This window comes from Chenopodium album, chromosome 15 (assembly GCF_948465745.1).
Source record: "Chenopodium album chromosome 15, dcCheAlbu1.1, whole genome shotgun sequence".
In the NCBI taxonomy this organism is placed as follows: domain Eukaryota; kingdom Viridiplantae; phylum Streptophyta; class Magnoliopsida; order Caryophyllales; family Amaranthaceae; genus Chenopodium; species Chenopodium album.
This window is the reverse complement of record NC_137848.1, coordinates 48,816,538-48,837,236: the sequence shown is the minus strand read 5'-3', so window position 1 is coordinate 48,837,236 and position 20,699 is coordinate 48,816,538. Positions and strand designations below refer to the sequence as shown.

Sequence of the window (20,699 nt, the reverse complement as noted above, 5' to 3'; positions counted from 1 at the left end):
GTCAGCATCCCCATCTTTCTTTTTCACATCTTTTATGCAATTTGGAGGTTGAACGAGCTTGTGTGGAAGCTTTTGACTGGTACAACGAAGCAGGGGAGGACGACCAGGTGGAAGGAATCGTCATCTCCATTGTTGGAAGATTTAGATTCGATTGACAACACTTGATTACAAGGTACGAAACCCTATCTACTTATAGTGGTCCAAAAATGGTGGTAATTTTGCAATTTTATATGTAATTTGGGGTATTTTTGGGATAATCTGCAGTAAACCCTAGATTAGTGAGCTTTGATTATTTTATGCAATGTTGTTTGACTAACTAAAAATTGATACAATCACAGTCATGTGGTAGGGTATGGGTGTTTGCAATTGACATTTTTTAATTAATTGAATTGATTTAGGTACTGTTTTAGGAATTAAATAGTGTTTGATTTGTTTATTGCTACTGTATTGTAGATTAAAGACATGGTTGATGATGATGGTAATGTTGATGTTATTGATATTAAGCTTAGAATATTTGGGGGTTTTGTGTATAAGAGTTGTAGGGGAGTCTGATACCAAGTGTATGAAGATGGGTTCATTCATTGGAGAAGGGATGTCCCTTTGAATTGGTTAACAGTAGGGTATTTGAGGTATTTATGTGCTGAATGGTTTAGGGACAGGGGACGAGCTGTACCTAACATATATGTACTGTGGTACAAAGAGAAGGGTAAGACTTGGATGACTGGTAAAAGGAAGATAGAAATTGTTGAGGCTGTACAAGGGTTAATAGAAGCTAAGCATAGGGATTGATATGTAGAGGTATTTTGCACAGTTTCTGATGACCCTGCCCCTAGTGAGGACCCCCACAACACTGTGTAGATAATAACCCAACCTCAAACCAGTTGCAATCCAACTTGAATGAAATACTTCCCACTCAACTCCACATGTTTCTGGCCATACTGAATCTATATCCAACCCAACCCAAACAAAACCTCTACAAAGACAACAAAAGTCAAATGTGACTACCAGCCCACCTCAAACCCAGAAAAAATCACAAACAAATACAGAACTTATAGTGAGAAGGAGCCCAAGACTATCTAAAATACCTGAAACAAAATAGATCTGTAATGAGAACAAGGTGAGAGAAGCCCTAGGTTTCTAGATCTTTTGATAAGGGGAAGGATAAGGTGATTAAAGAAGACAGTCTTGCTAGTGTGAGGCTTGTTAGGGGTAAAGGGAAAGAAATTGGGAAGGGAAGTAAGAAATTTAAAGCAAAGAGGGCTCTACAGTTGGATGAAAAGGATGAATCAGGGTCTGGGTCATCCAGCTTAGATGAGTCTGATCTAGAGATTGACTGGGAGCCTGGAGAAGAAGAGGCATACAGTGATGAGGGTGATAGGGAAACTTCACAAGGCTTTTAGGTGAAGTAGATAGGAGTTTGGAGATTGTGAAACATGGGGATGAAGCTTCAAAGGAGTTAGTTGCGCAGAGCGAGGAGAAATTAAAGCAATTGGTTAAGGACGTTGGTTATAAGGAACCTGATTTGAAAGATGAGGGCTCTGAAATCAGATGAGCTTAGAAGTTTACATGGATCAGATAAGGATGAAGATCATAGTCCCTGGTTTCATGAAGACACTGATTTCAAGAAACCAGTTGTGCTTGTGAACAAGCTGCAATTTAGTAACAGCACCATTCTAAGGAAAGCCTTGAGGACACATGTAATAGAGAACATATATGAGTATTACTATCAGCACAATGGGGGTGATAGGATAATAACATACTGTAAAAAAAAAGGTGTTAATGTCAGTGGAATTCCAAGAGAAGCAGTCTGCCAGGGAGCTGCAAGTGTAGTGACAAGGTAAAAAAGTGCAACTTTAAGGTGCTTGCTAGAAGACTGCACAACAGTAGTGCTTGGCAAATCAAAGATTTGACCCTTAAGCATAGGTGTATGAGGAGTAAGATGAACTCCAAGGTGAATGATGAGTATATTGCTGAGAAGTATCTCGAGGAATAGAGGCACAATCCTAGCTGGAAAATAAAAAACTTTATAGGCTAGGGTTTTGAGTGACTTAGGCATTAGCATAACTTATTCAAAAGGGTGGCTTGCTAGAGCTAGGGCTAAGCTGAAGATTTATAGGTCAGCTGCAGAGTAATATCCCAGAGCATGGGATTATGGCAAAGCTGTAATCAAGTACAGTCCTGGGTTTGGGGTGTGCATAGTGGTGAAAGGTGATGACAGCAGTCCTGAACCACCATTATTTATGAGGATATAGATTTGTCTTCAGCCATTAAGAAGTGATTTTATTAAAGGTTGCAGACCTCTGATAGGTGTTGATGGCTGTCATCTGAAGGGAGCCTATCCAGGACAAATTTTTATGGCAGTGGGCAAAGATGGAAATAATAACATCTATCCATTAGCTTGGGCTACAGTAGAAGTGGAGAATAAAGAGACTTGGTGTTGGTTCTTGGAATGTCTTAAAAAGGAGCTTGGTGATGTGTGTGAAGGTGGTGGTTGGACATTCATGTCTGACAGACAAAAGGTGCTTTTCTAACTCATGTATACTTCATTTTGTTTTAAGTTTTTAACTAATGCAGTTTGACTATGTTTGATCTAATTTGTGTACTTATTTTTATTGTGCAACATGATCTCCTGGAAGCCTTTGAATTGGCAGTACCATTGGCTGAGAAGAGGTACTGTGTTAGGAATATCTAGGCCAACTTCAGGCTTTAATTCACAGGATCCACCTTCAAAGAGCTATTCTGGAGTGCTGCAAGGGCTACAACAGTTGTGAGTCACTTTCATGTTTACTTTTTTATTACAGGTTGATGTTCTTGTTGAAAAGTAGTTAGTTGAATCAATTTTGGCCTGCTTGTTATTGTGGTTTGTTTTGGTACAGTGATTGTTGTGAGTCAGTTTCATGTTGCTATTTTGGTTATACTTTAATGTTCTTGTTATGGGGTGGTTAGGTTAATCATTTAAGCCTACTTGTTTTTGTGTTTGTTTTGGTAGATTGACTTTGAAGTAGCAATGGAATCAACTAGGTTCTTGTCTTAAAATGCCTATGTGTACTTAGATAACATTCCTGCTAAGCATTGGTCTAGACATGCATTTCTCATTGACTGCAAATCAACTATGCTGCTAAACATGTATGTGAGACATTCAATGCTGTCATAAAAGATGCAAGGGACAAGCCAATACTCACTCAGATGGTGTGGTTGAGAAGGTATATGATGAAGAGACACAATGATAAATGGGAGGCTGTACAGAAAATGGATGGGAAACTAATGCCCTATGTGACAAAGATTTTTGAGAGGATTGAGAGGGCTACAAGGCACTGTATAGTGCAAGTCTCAAGAGGAGACTCATATGAGGTTGAGTTGAATGGTGATACAGTGCTAGTTGACTTAGGTAAGAGGACTTGCACATGTTACCATTGGCAATTGACTGGGCTTCCATGTGTATATGGCTTTGCATGCATATTGTACAAGAGAGTGAACCCTGAAGACTATGTAGATTTGTATTACACACTACAAAAAAATTGAGAATAGACAACACTTAAATTTACAACACTATTAAAATTGTTACCCTCGATAATGTAAGGCAACAATAATTCATATATGTTACTTTAAAATAAAAAATTAATACTAGATTGCAATGCAACATTTAATAAAGTGTTGTTGTAGACTATATAAGACAACAATTGTTTAAAGTGTTGCCTTTCTATAATCAATGGCAACATTCATAAATATTCTTGCTTGAAAAGATAACAAAATTAAAAAATTCAACATAATTGACAAAGAATTTTATCAATTTTTAAATAAACCATGGAAAAAAAAATACAATTCGGATTTTATTAGCAACTAGCTTAAGTCCCGTGCAACGCACGGTTGTTACTAACTTCATATTGTAACAAATTGCAATGCTAATTTAATAATACTTTACGTAAATAAAGGTATACAATTTTTTTTTTTAAATAAAGTTTAAGGTCTATAAATTTTTTTTATTAAAAAAAATGAAAATTTTGATTAATATTTGTGCTATTATATATTAATACGAATATATATAGTATATGCATATATAAGGTTCTCAAATGAATTTTCTCTTTTAAATTGAAATAAAGTTCACAAAATAGTAAAGTGAAACAAAAAAAAATAAAAAAAGATAATATTATATGAATCTTCGATAGTGGTATTATTTAAATAATGGAAAGAATAATGTTGTCAATCAGGAAAGAATATGTCATGGGTTATAAATAGTTTTCTTGAAGTTTTTGGAGAAAGGAAAAATGGAGGGAAAATTTTTAACCAGTAAATGACATGTGTCATTTCTGATTTTGCTTTTAGTATAAAGTTATTGATTGATACTTTACGTAAATAAAGGTATACAATTTTTTTTTTTTTTAAATAAAGTTTAAGGTCTGTAAATATTTTTTATTAAAAAAAATGAAAATTTTGATTAATATTTGTGCTATTATATATATTAATACGAATATATATAGTATATGCATATATAAGGTTCTAAAATAAATTTTCTCTTTTAAATTGAAATAAAGTTCAAAAATAGTAAAGTGAAAAAAAAAAATGATAATATTATATGAATCTTCGATAGTGGTATTATTTTGATAATGGAAAGAATATTGTTGTCAATCAGGAAACAATATATTATGGGTTATAAATAGTTTTCTTGAAGTTTTTGGAGAAAGGAAAAAAAAAAAAAAAAAAAAAAAAAGGAAAAATGGAGGGAAAATTTTTAACCAGTAAATGACATGTGTCATTTTTGATTTTGCTTTTAGTATTAAGTTATTGATTAGCCTATTCAATATTGCAATGCCAAGATTGCCAAACACAAATGCCAGGTCAAATAAAGTTGGAAAAAAATAATTGAAGGCGCCACTTAGAAATTTTTATTTAACAAATTGTTTCAAACTCCCAAAATTATTCGCGCACTACTGTCTACTCTACTAATGCGAACCCTAACCTCTCACTCATCAAATTTCCCCAAATTGTGCGTCCTATCACTCAAACCTCCGATGTATCAATCCCTAAAACTGTTGCTAAAGTATTTGTTGAATCTGTTGCTGAATTTACAAACCCTAAACATTGAATTTGTTTCTGAATTCGCGAAATTTCACATCCTCGGGCAAATTTTTCTCAATTTAATTTGTATTTTGATATCTACCCAGTTAAATTGCTTTATTTTTCAATGTCTCAATTCTGATTGCTAATTTCAATCGATTTTGTCAACCCATCTCGATCATTTACTGAATTTTGTTGTATTTATTTTTTGTTAATCGATTTTGAATTGTATGGTCTGATTGTTGTTAGTTTGTGGCGGCAAAAGTTTGCTGATGGTGATTGAATTGTTTACATTGTTTCAAATGTATGTACTGTAATTGCCTATTAAATTGAACTGTTTTTCTATATTTGGTTTTTTATGGTTTACGGTTGGGTGAATTTGATGTTGCTCCAGCAAGAAACCTAGAAAATTGTTAATATGGGGGTTAAAGATTCAAGCTTTATGTTACATGTGAAATACTAATGGGTTCTGATTGGAGCTACATTATCTATAAATTTCCCATTCTTATATACCAAACACCGCACAAAGAGAGTAGGAAGTAGAGTTGAAGTATAAAAAATTAGAAAGAAAGTCACATAATCTTATCGCCTTTGCCTTTTGTTTTCATCCTTTGTCTTTTCTTTACATTGGTGCTGCTAAGTCGAAAAGTAATAAATAAATGAAATCTAGAGAAACTATGGTAGTCTAAAACTTGAAGTGAAGTGTTGAGTATCAGGATATTTTGGGCACTTAACATACCTTACAAAGGAAGACAAGTTCCTTAATAAAGTCGGTTTCTTTTTATATATATATTTTTTATTTTTATATCAAACTCACATTATAAGCTTGGTGCAAAATAGTGTTTATAAACTGTGCTTGAGGCCACATTGTCTTCTAGGCGTTACTGCCCAAGTGTTTAACTAGGCTTGCACATTGGACAAGGCACTTTCGATGAAGTAAACTGGCTGCTCTTATCTCTTCTCTGCAAAAAATTTTGACGCTGATCATCTTTGATACTGGGAAATGCGTCTCACTCATGCATTGTACACCTAGGCTTCGGGCCCCTGATTACCTTAGTGTGCCTTGAGCTTTTTAAATTACCTGTGCAATTGCAGCATGCAAAAGTTTTCCTATTTATATTCATCAATTCCTATATTGTTATAGTAATCCTTATAAAGCTTCTCTCTTTGTGTAGAGATATTGAATCCTTTAAATCCTAAGAGCAATAGGTAATGTAATGTAAGACATTTAATTAAAATGAACAGCAATATTAGAAAATAAGAGAGCCTAATAAGGGAATCTAAAGGACTTGTGAAATGCTAATCACAATTTCATGTCATTGGTTTTAGACGGATATATAGTGAACAACTTAGAAAGTAAACTGTATAACAAAAGGAATGGTGCATCATATATATGGCCCTAAATGCTGCTATATTCTGTTTACCTGCTGCTGAAATTGTTGTTGCTTGTTATAATGTTGATGCTGCCATGTTGTATTGCTACTGTTGTTATTTTGCAGCTTCTCGTAATTGTAGTTCTGTTCGTCCCAAAATCATAGACCTGTAGTTGTTTCTAGCCCCTAGTCCTTTCATGAAAGCTGTAGATCTCGAAAAATTATCCAATCTAGGCTCAAGAATTTCTGAATTTGGAATTGTGTGCTAGGAGTTATGCCTTCTTGAAATTTCTGTATTCTGCTGTCTTGTTTCTATCGCAGCGGGGATGTTTTTGTTCACTTGATCCATATGTGGTGTTTTTGCATTACGTTGGTTTGGGTCGCTAAATCGAATGATTTGGATTTTCTAAGTTATTTTATTATACATTCCCTCAAATTAATTACAAATTAGTTCCTACATAAATATGTAGTTAAATATGAATAATGAATGTTTGAATAATGACTCATTGATAATTTTCCAAAGTGAGAAGGATTAATGTATAATTATCTATTTAATTGACATATCTATATTTTGATGTATAGCTATGGTGACACTTTTGATGCACAAATATTTTTCATCCTGTCATTCGATGTCATTCGATGTACAGGTATGTTTTGGGTGAGTTTGGTTGCGGAAGGTTTGCTGATCTTTGGTTTGCCATTTTGCTAAACTTGTCGAATCATGTGTACCCTTTTGATTAGAACTATGTTTTGTTGGAGTTTCTTGTTGTTTTGTATATCTCCCTTGTGGTGTATATAGGATATTTAACATGTTGGATTCAAAGATAAGCTAATAGTAGGCCACAATTGATATTATACTTGAGTCATCCTAGGGTGAAGTAACAACGTCCATGTATGTCCTAATTTAAATGGTACTAATTAGTTCATTCACTTGGTGTTAATATTAAAATAGTTCTTCCTGCGTCTTTGTCTAGGTTATATGGGTTGTTTTAGTCATGTTAGTGTTGTAGTCAGTTTCATAACTTGAAGTTTAGTTAAAAGTTGTAAATCTACGACAAATCTCCACTTTATTCTTGAGATGAAGGTGGCAGATCAACTCCTAGTTCTAAACACGGTTGTTGATACTGTTTTCGCTGTCTAGAACTCTAGACAAGCTGATGTTGATATCCCTTGTGCCTTTCCTTATTTTCTTTTAAGGGAAATTCTCAATGGCGACCCTCAATTTATGTAACACTGAAATGGTGACCCTTTTTTTAAAAAAATTCACAAAATGACCTCAATTATAAAATTAATCCTACTTATAACATTAATGATGGTTTTAGGGTTAATATGATTAACTATGGTTAAGTATCAAAAGAAAAAGACAATAATACCCCTTTTTAATTCAACCACCAGCATTGAATTCCTTCCCTTCCCTTCCCTCTTTATTTCCTTTCATCTTCTTCCCTCTGATCACCATTACCAGTCCCATCCTCAAACATCGAGACACACAAAAGCGCAGAAGTGTTAAATTTTTCCCCAATATTCGACGGTTGGAGGGCACTAAATTGAGAGTAATTGAGTGTGAGGACTCAGAAAGGGTAGAGAAAATTTTGTGCGTTGTTGTTGGTGGTGAAATTGATTGCGAAATCGGTGCTGTTGGTGGTGAATTGATTGCGAAATCGGCGAAAGATTCAATTTTTCTGCAATTGTGATTCTTTAATACAATCAGGTATGGTTTTTGAGCTTTAATCTTGATTCCCCTTTTTTTATGTATGCGTATTACGTACCCTGTTATGCATGCGCTGATTTTTGCGATTTTTTTGCTCGGGGTATTGCGATTTTGGTTGCTTTATTTATGATTGTGTTTGTTGATGTTGCTGATAATGTGAAATGATCCTGAAATTGATTTTGTTGTTTTTTTTGGGGGGATTTACACAGAATGAGTGATGCTGTGGTTTTAAGGTTTCAATATAATGGGGTTGATGTTGATTTGGTTGTTGAGGACATTGACAAAGTGAACTTAGTTGACTTAGTAATTGAGTATTGGGAAAAGGCTACAGAAAGTGGTAAACCCCAAGCTGAACACCATCTCAATCAACCTAACGATTACATAATTTCAGACCTCCCAAATTACATTAATTCCACCTCCTAATTACTTTAACTAAATTCAGTAAACCAGGGCAATTAGCAGCCAAAACAACGCCAAACCAAACGCAATTTTAAGAATCTTCTTGCAAAAATCATCACAGACGCCATTTGCAACCCCTTCGACATTCATCAAGATGTTTTCGTCTGGAACCCAACAAAAATAATGACAAATGCTGCACTTGTAATACGCCCTATCTGGATTGGACCTTGAATATGAGAACCTGACATCAAGAAACCTGCGAGGAGAGCATCTACAGAAGCGCAGCTTGATTGCTTGAGGTGCTCCCATGGTGAAATCGTGATGAACAGGGGAGAATTTGGGAGAAAAGGGAAGAACAGAGGACTCGATGTTTTATAAGAGGGGGGGTCTGACCCTTTTTCTTTTGATACTTAACCATAGTTAATCATATTAACCCTAAAACCATCATTAATGTTATAAGTAGGATTAATTTTATAATTGAGGTCATTTTGTGAATTTTAAAAAAAAAAGGGTCACCATTTCAGTGTTACATAAATTGAGGGTCGCCATTGAGAATTTCCCTTCTTTTAATTTTTTCAGGTATGATTATAATTGGAGGTGCAACTCAAGTTTTGAAAGTTGATGTTATAATTCTAACTAGAGGGAAAGTGAAGTCCCTTGATCACCTTGTCTCCTTTTCTTTGATTATATGATCGAGGGAAAGCAGCGTGTACATGGGAGTTGATTTGCTGGTGATAATTTGGTTCATTTTTTATGTTGTGGTTTAATTATAAGTTGTTGATCGAGAAATTTTTTTTTGTTGCTAATTAATTAAATAATGTTCGTCCGTCTGAGGGTATACTTCTCTTAATAATGTTCGGCTGTCTAATTTAGCTCCTCTTGGTTAAAGTTTGCTTATGGGAAAAAAAGTATTTTTACATAATGATGAGAAAATTAAGACATGTTGCATTAGACACTTACCTTTTGTGTTGGTATTTGCTTTGTTATATGGTTCTTATTTTTTTTTTTAAGTTGTAGGAATAAGAACAGTTGGTGCAATTAGCAAAATAGATCAAACTACCTGAAAACCTAAAGCTCTTGCTGCTACCTAAGCGTTGTATTATGAGCAAGAAGCACTGTTGATGTCCCATGACTCCATGAGTTGCGTTAACCTGTTTGTCATTGTCAATAGATTACCGTTTTTTGAATTGCTTTTGGGGAGCATAAACTGAGATCCTCAAGAATATCTTATTTGGGCTCATTGTGACAAATATTTGGTTGCACAAATACACAATCGTATAATTGCTGCTCGTTACTGGTGCTACTGCTCGTTGTTTCAGTTCCTTCTATGCTCACTGCTCATTACCTTGTCGTTGTTGCAATGTGAATTTTTATTTTTTTTTTAAAAAAAAAAACAGATGCTACTAATTTTGTTATGGTTGTGATGTAAACATTAATCATTTAATAAATTTAAATTCAATTTCAATATTTTATTTGTATTAGTGTGTATGTATTTCAATTTCAATATTTTATTTGTAAGCAATATATTTATTATTACTTACAGTAAATAATAAAAAGTAGTCGATTCATAGTTAGCTTATTCAATTTATAAGTAACAATGTTAAGCTGTTGCCTTTATGAAATTTGGCAACACTCTAATATTATTATTAGCAAATATAACAAGTGAAAAGGTTGTTGCATATTATAACATAATGTGACGATTTTGAATTATTGTTTAAGGAGGCAACAATTATCACTTGTTACCTTTGTAAAAGTGTTGCCTTAGGTATCATTTTACCTTGGATTTTAAAATTGTTGCCTTTGAATAAAAATGTGTTAACGGGGGCATAAACTACACCTCATATGTGTTGCCTTAGCTATAAGGCAACACTTTTTTTATATTAGGCAATAGTTTTTCACTGTTACCTATGCTTTATTTTGTTGTATTGACACTAGGCAGACTTATGTGTATGCATATTAGGAACCTGTGAAGCCTATGCCAGGGCCTAAACATTGGGAGAAGCATCAATTCAGAGAGTCACTGCCTCCAGCAATAAGAGTCATGTCTGGTAGGCCAAAGTCCAAAAAAAGAAAGCTGGAAAGAGGTGAGGGAGCACCTGAGACCTGCTAAGACCTAGAAAAACCAGAAGAGGTGCCAGAATTGTGGACAGCCTGGTCATTATGCCAAGACTTGTGGCAATGCACCAGTGCAAACACTTAAAGCACCACTAGGCAAGCCTATTTTGCAAGATGATTGGAACAAGGAACAAAGAAGGAGAAAGGAGCAAAGGGCTGCTAGTAAGGTGTGTACATGAAGCATAGACAGTTAAATTGCATAAAGTGTTAGATTGCATTGAGTTTTCTTTCTAATTTTTGTTTTTTTTGGGTGTAATACAGGCTGATGGAACTCCTGGTCCAAACAGCATTGCAACCAAGAATCCCAAGCATCTTGCACCCAAGACCCTGCAGACACCCTCTCAAGACCCTGCAGCCTGCACCTAAACATTCCAGGCATCAACAACAGCAGCAGCACCACAGCATTCAACAAATAAGCAAGGAAAGGGGAAGAAAAAGAAGACTTAGGATGCAGTTTTTTTTTAAGTACCAAGACTTCTATCTCTTTGATGTATAATGTAATTTGTAACTAAGGAACAAGTAGTTAGGTAAACTTTGATGTGACATATGTGCCATGTTTATAACCAGTACTTAAACTTGGTCTTTTGCATGCACTGTTGTGCTTATTATGCTATGATAAACTATGATCTTTTGCATACTCTTTGCTGTTGAAATTGCTATGATAAATGAGCACTATTTTATTGCTAAGGAACAACATTGCAACTTTCATTCATTAAAATTCATAATATTATGTTCATAAGTTGTACATACCAATTCCTAATCACTAAAACACTTGACTACCCTAATCTCATTTGCATACAACTAAAACAACAACAATCAGTAAAACACAACACATGACACTTGCTACTACAACTGTGCATCCACTAAGACAGATATGTTGCCCTTCCTTGTTGTACTTCCTTCTGTCACAACTTAGAGCTTTGCACTTGACTAGGAGGTTGTCATTCTCAGTTAGCAAACACCTTCTTTGGCATTTTAAATTAAATCTTCAAGTTCTGATTGTGGTGTGTTGATCTCTCCCTTCATCAATTTTTTGTTCAAAAGAAGTTGATTGATTACATCGCGTTGCCACTCAGTGCCTTCTTCTTCATCCACCCACTCAAAATACTTGCATCCCCTAGTTTGTGTCTTAGGATCATAAAATTTGCAAGCTTTGAACTTCCTGCCAGGGTTCTTTCTTGTCCATGATGTCAGCTTGCCCATAGGAATCCCATAGTCATACCTCCTCTGTTTTGAGGGAGAAAACCTAATCATTGACATTATACCCTGCAATTACACCAAATTTATCAATAACTACATTCATACATAAGTTATTATCCAGAATTAAGCATCAATTTTAACCATACATATCCCAATTAAAAACCCCTAATTTCAACAACCATAAACCCTAATTCGTTTGACTGTAATTAACAACCAATCAAACCAATTCCAAATCAAATTTAGATTCAGTATATATTATTCCCAAACACTAACAAATACAATTAATAAGCACAAATTTTAATATAATGTGCAATTCGAACTTCCCCTAGGTTTCGCATAAACAAATTAATTGGCAACATTAAAGCTGCTCACCTTCAATTTCAGACGAAATCTACCCCTAATGACCAACAACCCTTCCCAATTTACTGTTTGTGTGAAAAATTTGCTTCAGATTTCGATTTTTAATCGATTGAAAAATCTTTGTGCAAAAAATTGAAGGTTTGGAGTAATTAGGTCCAAACAATTCATTTAAATAGAAGGGGAATGGGAAAGAGCCGTTGCAGTGGGGCCCCCTAACGTCAACAGTAACAGAAGTTAAGTACTGGTAGCAATTTTTAACAAAGTGGCATTTGTATGGTAGTAAAATAAAATAAAAATTTTCCCAAGTAGCAAAAGTGAAATGCATGTGTTTTAGAGGTAGCAAAAGTCAAAATTTCCTAAAAACATCTATGTGAGAATTATTTGAACAACTTCATTACTTTTAGTTATGCTTGATACCTAATTCGGCATTTCCATGAATCATACCAGATTTGAATGGAGAGGTTATGATTTTACCTAGTTACCCTGTACCAAAGATCTCTAAATTGCGGTCAAGAACAAGTATAGTTATCATCTATTTCATTTGAGGCAATCTGACCAGTAAAATATGACACAAACATTTCACTCCGTTTATGAGAATTATGAGAAAGCTTAATTATATTAACGTGATTCTATGAGTGAGGGATATACTTTGACTATCAATCTAAATGAATAAATTAATAGCTAAGAGTAAGGGATATACTTTGACTATCAATCTAAATGAATAAATCAAGAAATTACACACTATAAACAGTCATTAATAGTGATATACTTTACATACCCCGCAAGGTGGACATCTGGAATGAGAGACCAATCTTTGATGTAATATCGCAAATCTATTGCATTGGATTGATTGGAATTTTTTTTTGAGATTAAGGTGTGTGGTGAGTAAGCTTACAAATTTCACTCACATACATTACACTGTTGCCAGATCTTTAAACTAGATTTGTTGGGAGCTCTGCAAACACACGGTATTCTTTAGTAAGAGGCGAAAGAATAGTTCGCTCTGTGCTCACTACATGGCTGCGTGACTACTACAGAAATGAGGCAAACTTATGTATACCAGTTTCTTAGCTTGGTTCTTTCTTTTACGTGGGACTAATCTTGAAATACTTACGAGTTAGAGTATAAAATTGTAAGTAGCAAAAAAATGATGGTCAAGTATAATATGAGTTATATGACACATATTTTAGAAATGGAGAACGATATGTGTCACGAACTCACTAAACATTGTTATTTTTGCTAAGCCGTACTTTGTGTCATATATATTGTTGAAAAGTTTATATCGTAATGATTTTGCCTATGGGAAAAGTATAAGAAAAAAATGAAAGTTTAGATAGTAATGAACTAATGATTTTGCCCATAGGAAAACTAGATAAAAGTAATAAAAAGCGTGGACGGCAGGATTCGAACCGGCGCGGGCAAAGCCCACATGATTTCTAGTCATGCCCGATAACCACTCCGGCAAGTCCACTGCATTGATAAAATTTAGTGATATAATTATATAATCTTATTCGTTTATAATCATGAATACATGATGACATTTTAATTTTAATTTTTTTTTTTTTTTTTTACAGGACATTTTAATTTAGACCTGTATTTGCTATATTTTTCAGGTATACCTAACCTCATTTTCTAATTGCTATTTAATTATTTATATCACTTTGTTTTTGGCAAGTTAAATGAATTTTGTATCAATCATAATTTAATATGCATTGATCAACAATTAAATTCTAGTTAATACTTCTTGAGAGTACTAAACTTTGTAAAAAGTTTCACTGAAGGTACTCAAGTTATATAAGTTTCAAATAGAGTACTCAACCTTAAGTAACCTACTACAGTAGTTAAACATGTGGAAAAAAAAATAAAGGAAAATAAAAATGCTGACGTAATGACAGAAGGTACTAATAATGTTTGGTGTTTTTCAATGATGTTGGCTGTATCAATCTACACCAACAAATTTTCCAGTATCAACCCTTTTGAAGGGGAGAACAAAGATGGAACTAGAAGTAAAACGAAGAACAACAAAATCCCTAATTTCAAAGCTAAGTTTAGTATCAGATCAAACCCGAATCGCAGCTCTTTGTGAGCTTCGATTACTCACCAAAAGTAAAAAAATATTAAAATTCAGCAAGTAGATGAAATTTCCCAAGCAAAATTGATCACCATATTTCACATCCAATTCAATCCATATAAATGTAATCCAATCACTAATCACTATACACAATCGAGTTCACGTCTTTAACAAAAATCATATCAATAGAAGACAACCAATTCAAAACAAGTAGTGAAAAATAAATATCACCAAAATTGCAGTTAAACCAAATTTCCATCAAATTAGCAATCACATTCAAGGGTACTAATGGGTATTGGGCTCCCTTCAATACAATTCAGGAAATTCCTCTCTTAGACACGAATTGTACGACGGCATGACCCATATTGATATATTAATCACGTTTCCGCTCCTTCTTATTCTCGTTTGGGGAAGAAGATGACGTCGTAGAGTTGCAGGTTCAAGCTTGGGATTCATGGTCAATTCATGGTTAATCTAGGCATTGACATTGGAAATGGGTGTTGAATTTTGTGAAGGAAAATGGGTAGGTATTTGGACAAAAGAAGAGGGAGAAGAGAAAGAGAAGAGGTGCACGTGTCAAAAAATATAGAAAGACAAGAGGTGTGTCAGCGTATTTTTGTACCTTCAGTGAAACTTTTTACAAACTTTAATACTCTCAAGTAGTATTAACTCATTAAATAACCAATCCCTTCATTTTATTTACAAGTGTTAATATAATTTGATTGATACATAATTTTTGTATCAATTTATAACTATCTCTCTTGTCCAAATTTTTGTAATCCACTAGAGTGTGCGTGCCTTGTGCCAATGCATGATGTATTAATATAAATAATATTTGTGAGAAAATTACTTGGATAAACAAATATATCGTTAACGGCTAGATTAACTTCTAGAACTATTCTCCAAAAAAAATTGTTACTATGAATTGTAGGGCTTTTCCCTAGGAAAAGGGAGCCCTTTCAGAAATTCTCAACGGCCACGGTCAAAGCCGAGGCCGAAGAGGGGGTTTGGAAATAGTTTTCAACCAGCAATTGACGCGCCTCGGTTATTACCTCACTAGCTGCGTCATTGCCCCAAGCGCAAAGATAAGTAATGTATTCCAGAGTTTTCTCTTATATACTAGTGTCATTTGTTGTTTGTCTTAAATTATATGATATGGGACAAGAATAAGAGCCTCAATACTACCCACTACACTAGAAACTCTTTGATATGGCTTTGAAGAATTACTACTATATCTTAATCTACAAGATATTTTATATTTCTCCCATTAGTGATACTAGAACTGGGATATTATATATCTCTTCACTAAACAGTACTGTATATATAGTTGCTCTCTTCACGCTTGACCTTGTAATGCCTTCAACAAGGACATCAATTTTATGATAGCATGCATGCATTATATTAACATTTTTATGATAGCATGCTCCATGCTCATGAATCATGATGGTCATACTCGGTCGCATGGCACATCCACACGAGTCGTAACATCTTTTTATGAGGAGCATCAGGTGTAAGCGATGATCATGGTGGTCTAATTTAACCCATGGAATGTACTGCCCCAAGTAGAAAATGATTTTCTTTTTTTTAAGTGTTTAGAGAGCCACAAGGGCAGGGTGAGAATCGATCTCAGGATCTCCTGAAACCGGAAGGGAAGCTTTAACTACTTGAGCTATCCCCTCACTCTCCCCAGGTAGAAAATGCTAGACGTACTAACATAATGTTTTGTATCACCTTGGGCGCCCCGTGACCGTGGCTAGAATAGTTGTCTATCTTGTAATCTTGTTACATCCAAAACTCCAACAAATTATTTTACATCTATTAACGTACTATTACTAAAACAGAAGATGCTGACTTCACTACTACCCACGTGTCGCTCTTTTAATAAAAAAAATTCCCGCATAAATGCAATGATGATGTCATTTTTTTTTTTTTGTAGGGCTATCATACTTGTATTTAACATTTTTGAAATTTAAAATATTAGAAGGTTCTATATTATAACTAAAACCTATCAATTTATCCTAGGAAATTGAAACAATTTTAAATAGCACACTAATAAGTGACTTCCTACATTAAACTATAAATTAGACATTGTTGAACATATATTATATTATAATTTTAATGAAAATGAAAAATTTTAAAATTACAAAATGTATGTAATTCTTATTTATATTCATGTATAATAACGATTTATTTTTTAAATGTACAAATTAAAAATAGGTTTTATATAAACCGTGCATCCACAGGTTCTAACCTAGTGTACTAATATAGTATCAATATTCCCCGAAATCAAATTATTAACACGTGCGTACTACAGTAGCTAGGGGATAGCCTCTCTAAACAATCTACAATAACACACGATTGTTGATTTTAATGGTGTATAATTTAGAGAACACACCTAGATTAATCAGTTAAGTATTCTTTCAAAAGATTAGTACTAGGTTTGCTGGGAGATCTACAGAAGAACTCCCTTCAAAAATAAACGTATGCCACTAAAAGCAGCGAGCACACGGTATTCTTTAGTAAAAGGCGAAAGAATAGTTCGCTCTGTGCTCACTGCATGGCTGCGTGAAGATTCTAGAAATGAGGTGAACTTATTTATATCAGTTTCGTAGCTTCGTTCTTACTTCTGGTCCATGTGGGACTGATCTGATTTTGGGGATATTGCTCTTTAGTCTTTAGTATTGGGGGTTTGAATGTGTAATCTCTAACTCACTAGACTCAAATGGGAATGTATTAATCTGAGTTGTCGAGTTGAGTTGAATTTGGATTTTAGTTAAAAAAAAAAAAAAAAAAAAAACATTGGTGGTGAGCTATTAAGGTATCATGTTAGGTTGAATTTGATTCAAAATTGTACAGATCATGTATTGCATATTCTTTTAACAAAAAAATATCTTTATATTTACGTATAATATTCATTTTAAAGATAGTCATATGTATTTCTTGTGATGTTCTTTATATGATTAACAATGTTCTTTATTTGAATACATAATATACTTTATACTCCGTATTTGTTTATAATGTATAATTAATTATTAGTACTATTTTTATTCTATATGTTCAGTATTATATAATACAATGATAATTATTATGGAGTATATCTTTTGATAAACTATATTTTAAATGCCATCATGTTTTTTAATCGTAATAATAATGTACTTTTGTTGTCATATAATGTTCATTGCTTATTGTGTAATGTCCTTTGAATTTTATCTTTGAACCATGCTAGTTAAATTTACGGTTTTTTTCACCATATACCACTGAATTTTAACTTAATTCACCTTATACCACCAAAAACTTTCTAATTCACCATATACCATTGAGTTCCCGTGCAATACCACAAAATACCTTTTTTGGTAACTACCGTTAATCTGCCGTTAGCTTGCTGTTTGGGGTATTTTACTAATTCACCATATACCCATGTTTATAAAGTTATTTCACCATATACCATTAAATTCAAAGATATTTCACTATATACCTAGAAATTAAAACGGTTATTTTAAAAAAAAAAAAAAAATAGTCGTTGACTGTTATAACGGATAGTTTATGTATATAAACATAATACTTGAGGGATTGAAGCAGCACTTCACCCTTCTAAAAGCATTTGCAAAGATGTTAACACACTCAAAATCATCATCGTCATCTTACGAATATGCATACATAAGAATGTTAAACAAAGCTTTTACATGTGGGAAGAAATTTGCAATAAGGAGTTGTGATTCGGCAAAATATCCATAAAAGTTGTACTATAAGTGTGATATATGAGAGGAATTTCTATTGTGCAAGGGTAACGCCGAGCAAAATGTCCTTTCGAGTTATGAATTTCAAAGTAGGGGAAGCATAAACACACAATGTCATGGAGATGAGAGCATGTTGAAGGAACTCAAGAGAAGAGTAGTGAAGCAGCAAAAAATAGTAGATGCAAATTCTAGGTATATGGTGAAATATCTTTTAATTTAATGGTATCTGGTGAAATAACTTTATAAACATGGGTATATGGTGAATTATTAAAATACCCAAACGGCAGACTAACGACAGTTATCAAAAAATGTATTTTGTGGTATTTGCACAGGAACTCAGTGGTACATAGTGAATTAGAAAGTTTTTAGTGGTATATGGTGAATTAAGTTAAAACTCAGTGGTATATGGTGAAATTCCGTTAAATTTAAGTGATGTTCATTACATAATATTATCTTGTTCCTTATTAATATCATGGATTTTTGTTGGATCTAAAAATCAAACATCAATAGGGAGCTCCCAAAAGAATATGGTCATCAACCTTCATGATCCTGATTTAAAAAAAAAAAAAAACAATTATTAGATGATAATTAATATAAAAAAATACATGAATAATAAATAATATTTAATATGAATATCATAATATTTAAAAATGAAGTTTATAACTAATTTTAATATGACATGTTTATAACAAAAATCTGCATCACTCAATACCTCGAAAAACATAAGGATCAAAATCGAAGAACATAATGATCAATCCTAAAAAACATACAAAATTAACAAAAAGAACAAGAAATCAAATAACATACGAGTTAAAATAAACAAAAATGAACATAAAAGAACATAATATTCTAGTAAAAAGAACATAATTCGTATTATTATTGAGATCCAAAGAACAATTTTAATTAGCAAAATTCAAAGAACATGAGTTGTAACGTAAAGAACATATAGTTCATATTCAAAGAACATATTGTCATATTCAAAAAATATATTTCCCTTCAAATAAAAAAATTTATATTTTTATGTCCGTTAATGAATAAATAAATCAACAAACAATTAAAATTTCAATAAATTACAAAATGTTTCTTATAAAGTGACTACATCAGTGTTTCACCACAAAAAGGTGATTACCTCAAAATTACATTAAAAAGAACATGACTAATACAATCAAGAACATACTATATAAAAAACACAACATTCATTTCAAAGCCAACAAAAAAAAAGCAACGAACATAAGGGTCACATAAAAAGAACTTCATCGTCAACCTTCAATCCAATGTAAATAAAAATCTACAACATAAATACTTAAATATAAGGAATTAATACATACATACAATAAACATAAACATAGTCTGATTCAATTCAGATCTTAAAATAACAATAACGAAATTAAGTTAACTTAATAAGCAAAATTCTAAAATGAAAATCATATAAAAAAAATTAAATTACCTTTTAGGTTACAATAATGTCCTCAAATTCATCACTATTGTGGATATCATCACTATCTTTAGCATCATTAATAAATCTCGTATATCATGGCGAAATTTTGAAAAGTTTGACATTATTTTGCTCTGTATTTCTTTTTCTATAAAATTCTCCATAAACTTTTCTCTAAATTCAAAAATGAAAAAATAGTTAAATTTAATTTTGGAAGTTATGTAATACGGAGAATATCACGCATGAGTCCCATAAATTGTGGAAAGGATTGATTTTTTTTTCTTTTCTTTTTTTGACATTTTTTTTAAAAATATTTGAAAAGCTGACATCATGCAACGTTTATGGTACACTCTGATGTACTATGTAATTTTCATTCATTGCAACATATCTTGATGTACTATGTATACATGTTCATTCCAACATATCTTGATAATCTTTTGTGACTGGGTGTACCATGTGCATGGTACACCCGAGTGTATAGATCATGTATTGCTCAGCCTATTATGTATTATCGCCTTGCCCAATCTGGGAGCGAACAGCTGATGCGTTCCACTTGGTGTTGATATTTTTAAAGTTATACTATGAAAATAATTTGGTATTTTGATGGTCGAATATGAAACATAAAGTAATCTTTGTAAGATTGGATTAGGATATTGAATGAAAGTGGGTAATTGGACAAATCAATAAGTTGTAAACACATGTTGTAGACCGGTAACTGGTACTCCGTAGTAGACTTGGGTCTGGCGGTATGCAATTGGAAAATTTAACAAGCAACTGGATGCACTATATACAAGTATTTTTCTACCAATATGATTGACTTTATTAATGGAGTTAGCTATACACTATAGATATACTACCTCTGTTTTTTTTTTTTTTTTTTACTTTACTTTACTTGACCTGTTTCTTTTATCAAGCTTGCTAATGCAAAACTTTAACGATCAATAACTTTAATTTGTTATAATTAAAAATTATACAAGTTATATATTACTTCCTCCGTTTCTTTTTAGTTGACACGTTTCTTTAGTTACGTTTGCCAATGGCCCCGTTAATATCTTTAATTATCGATAAGTAAAAATTATAAAAAGTTGATATTTTGAAAATATATACCGTGACGAATCTAATAAGACCCCACATGATTATATTTTTCATTACGTATAAAAATCACAAAATATGGTCAAAGGGAGTGTGTGAATAATGCTAAAGTCAAAACGTGTCAACTAATAAAAAACGGAGGTAGTATGAT

General features: G+C 33.0%; 4 non-coding genes across 4 annotated transcripts; all 4 read right to left on the bottom strand.

Moving 5' to 3' along the window:
• Window positions 1-13,118: 13,118 nt before the first annotated feature.
• LOC145583681 (U5 spliceosomal RNA) lies at window positions 13,119-13,231 on the bottom strand. The gene has a single exon (XR_014100280.1). It is a non-coding gene; the product is annotated as a U5 spliceosomal RNA (small nuclear RNA).
• Window positions 13,232-13,602: 371 nt separating this feature from the next.
• Window positions 13,603-13,684, bottom strand: TRNAS-AGA (transfer RNA serine (anticodon AGA)). Its single transcript has one exon. It is a non-coding gene; the product is annotated as a tRNA-Ser (tRNA).
• A 1,531-nt stretch (window positions 13,685-15,215) lies between these two features.
• LOC145583629 (U4 spliceosomal RNA) lies at window positions 15,216-15,371 on the bottom strand. Its single transcript, XR_014100248.1, has one exon. It is a non-coding gene; the product is annotated as a U4 spliceosomal RNA (small nuclear RNA).
• A 1,360-nt stretch (window positions 15,372-16,731) lies between these two features.
• Window positions 16,732-16,847, bottom strand: LOC145583679 (U5 spliceosomal RNA). Its single transcript, XR_014100278.1, has one exon. It is a non-coding gene; the product is annotated as a U5 spliceosomal RNA (small nuclear RNA).
• Between the last annotated feature and the right edge of the window lie 3,852 nt (window positions 16,848-20,699).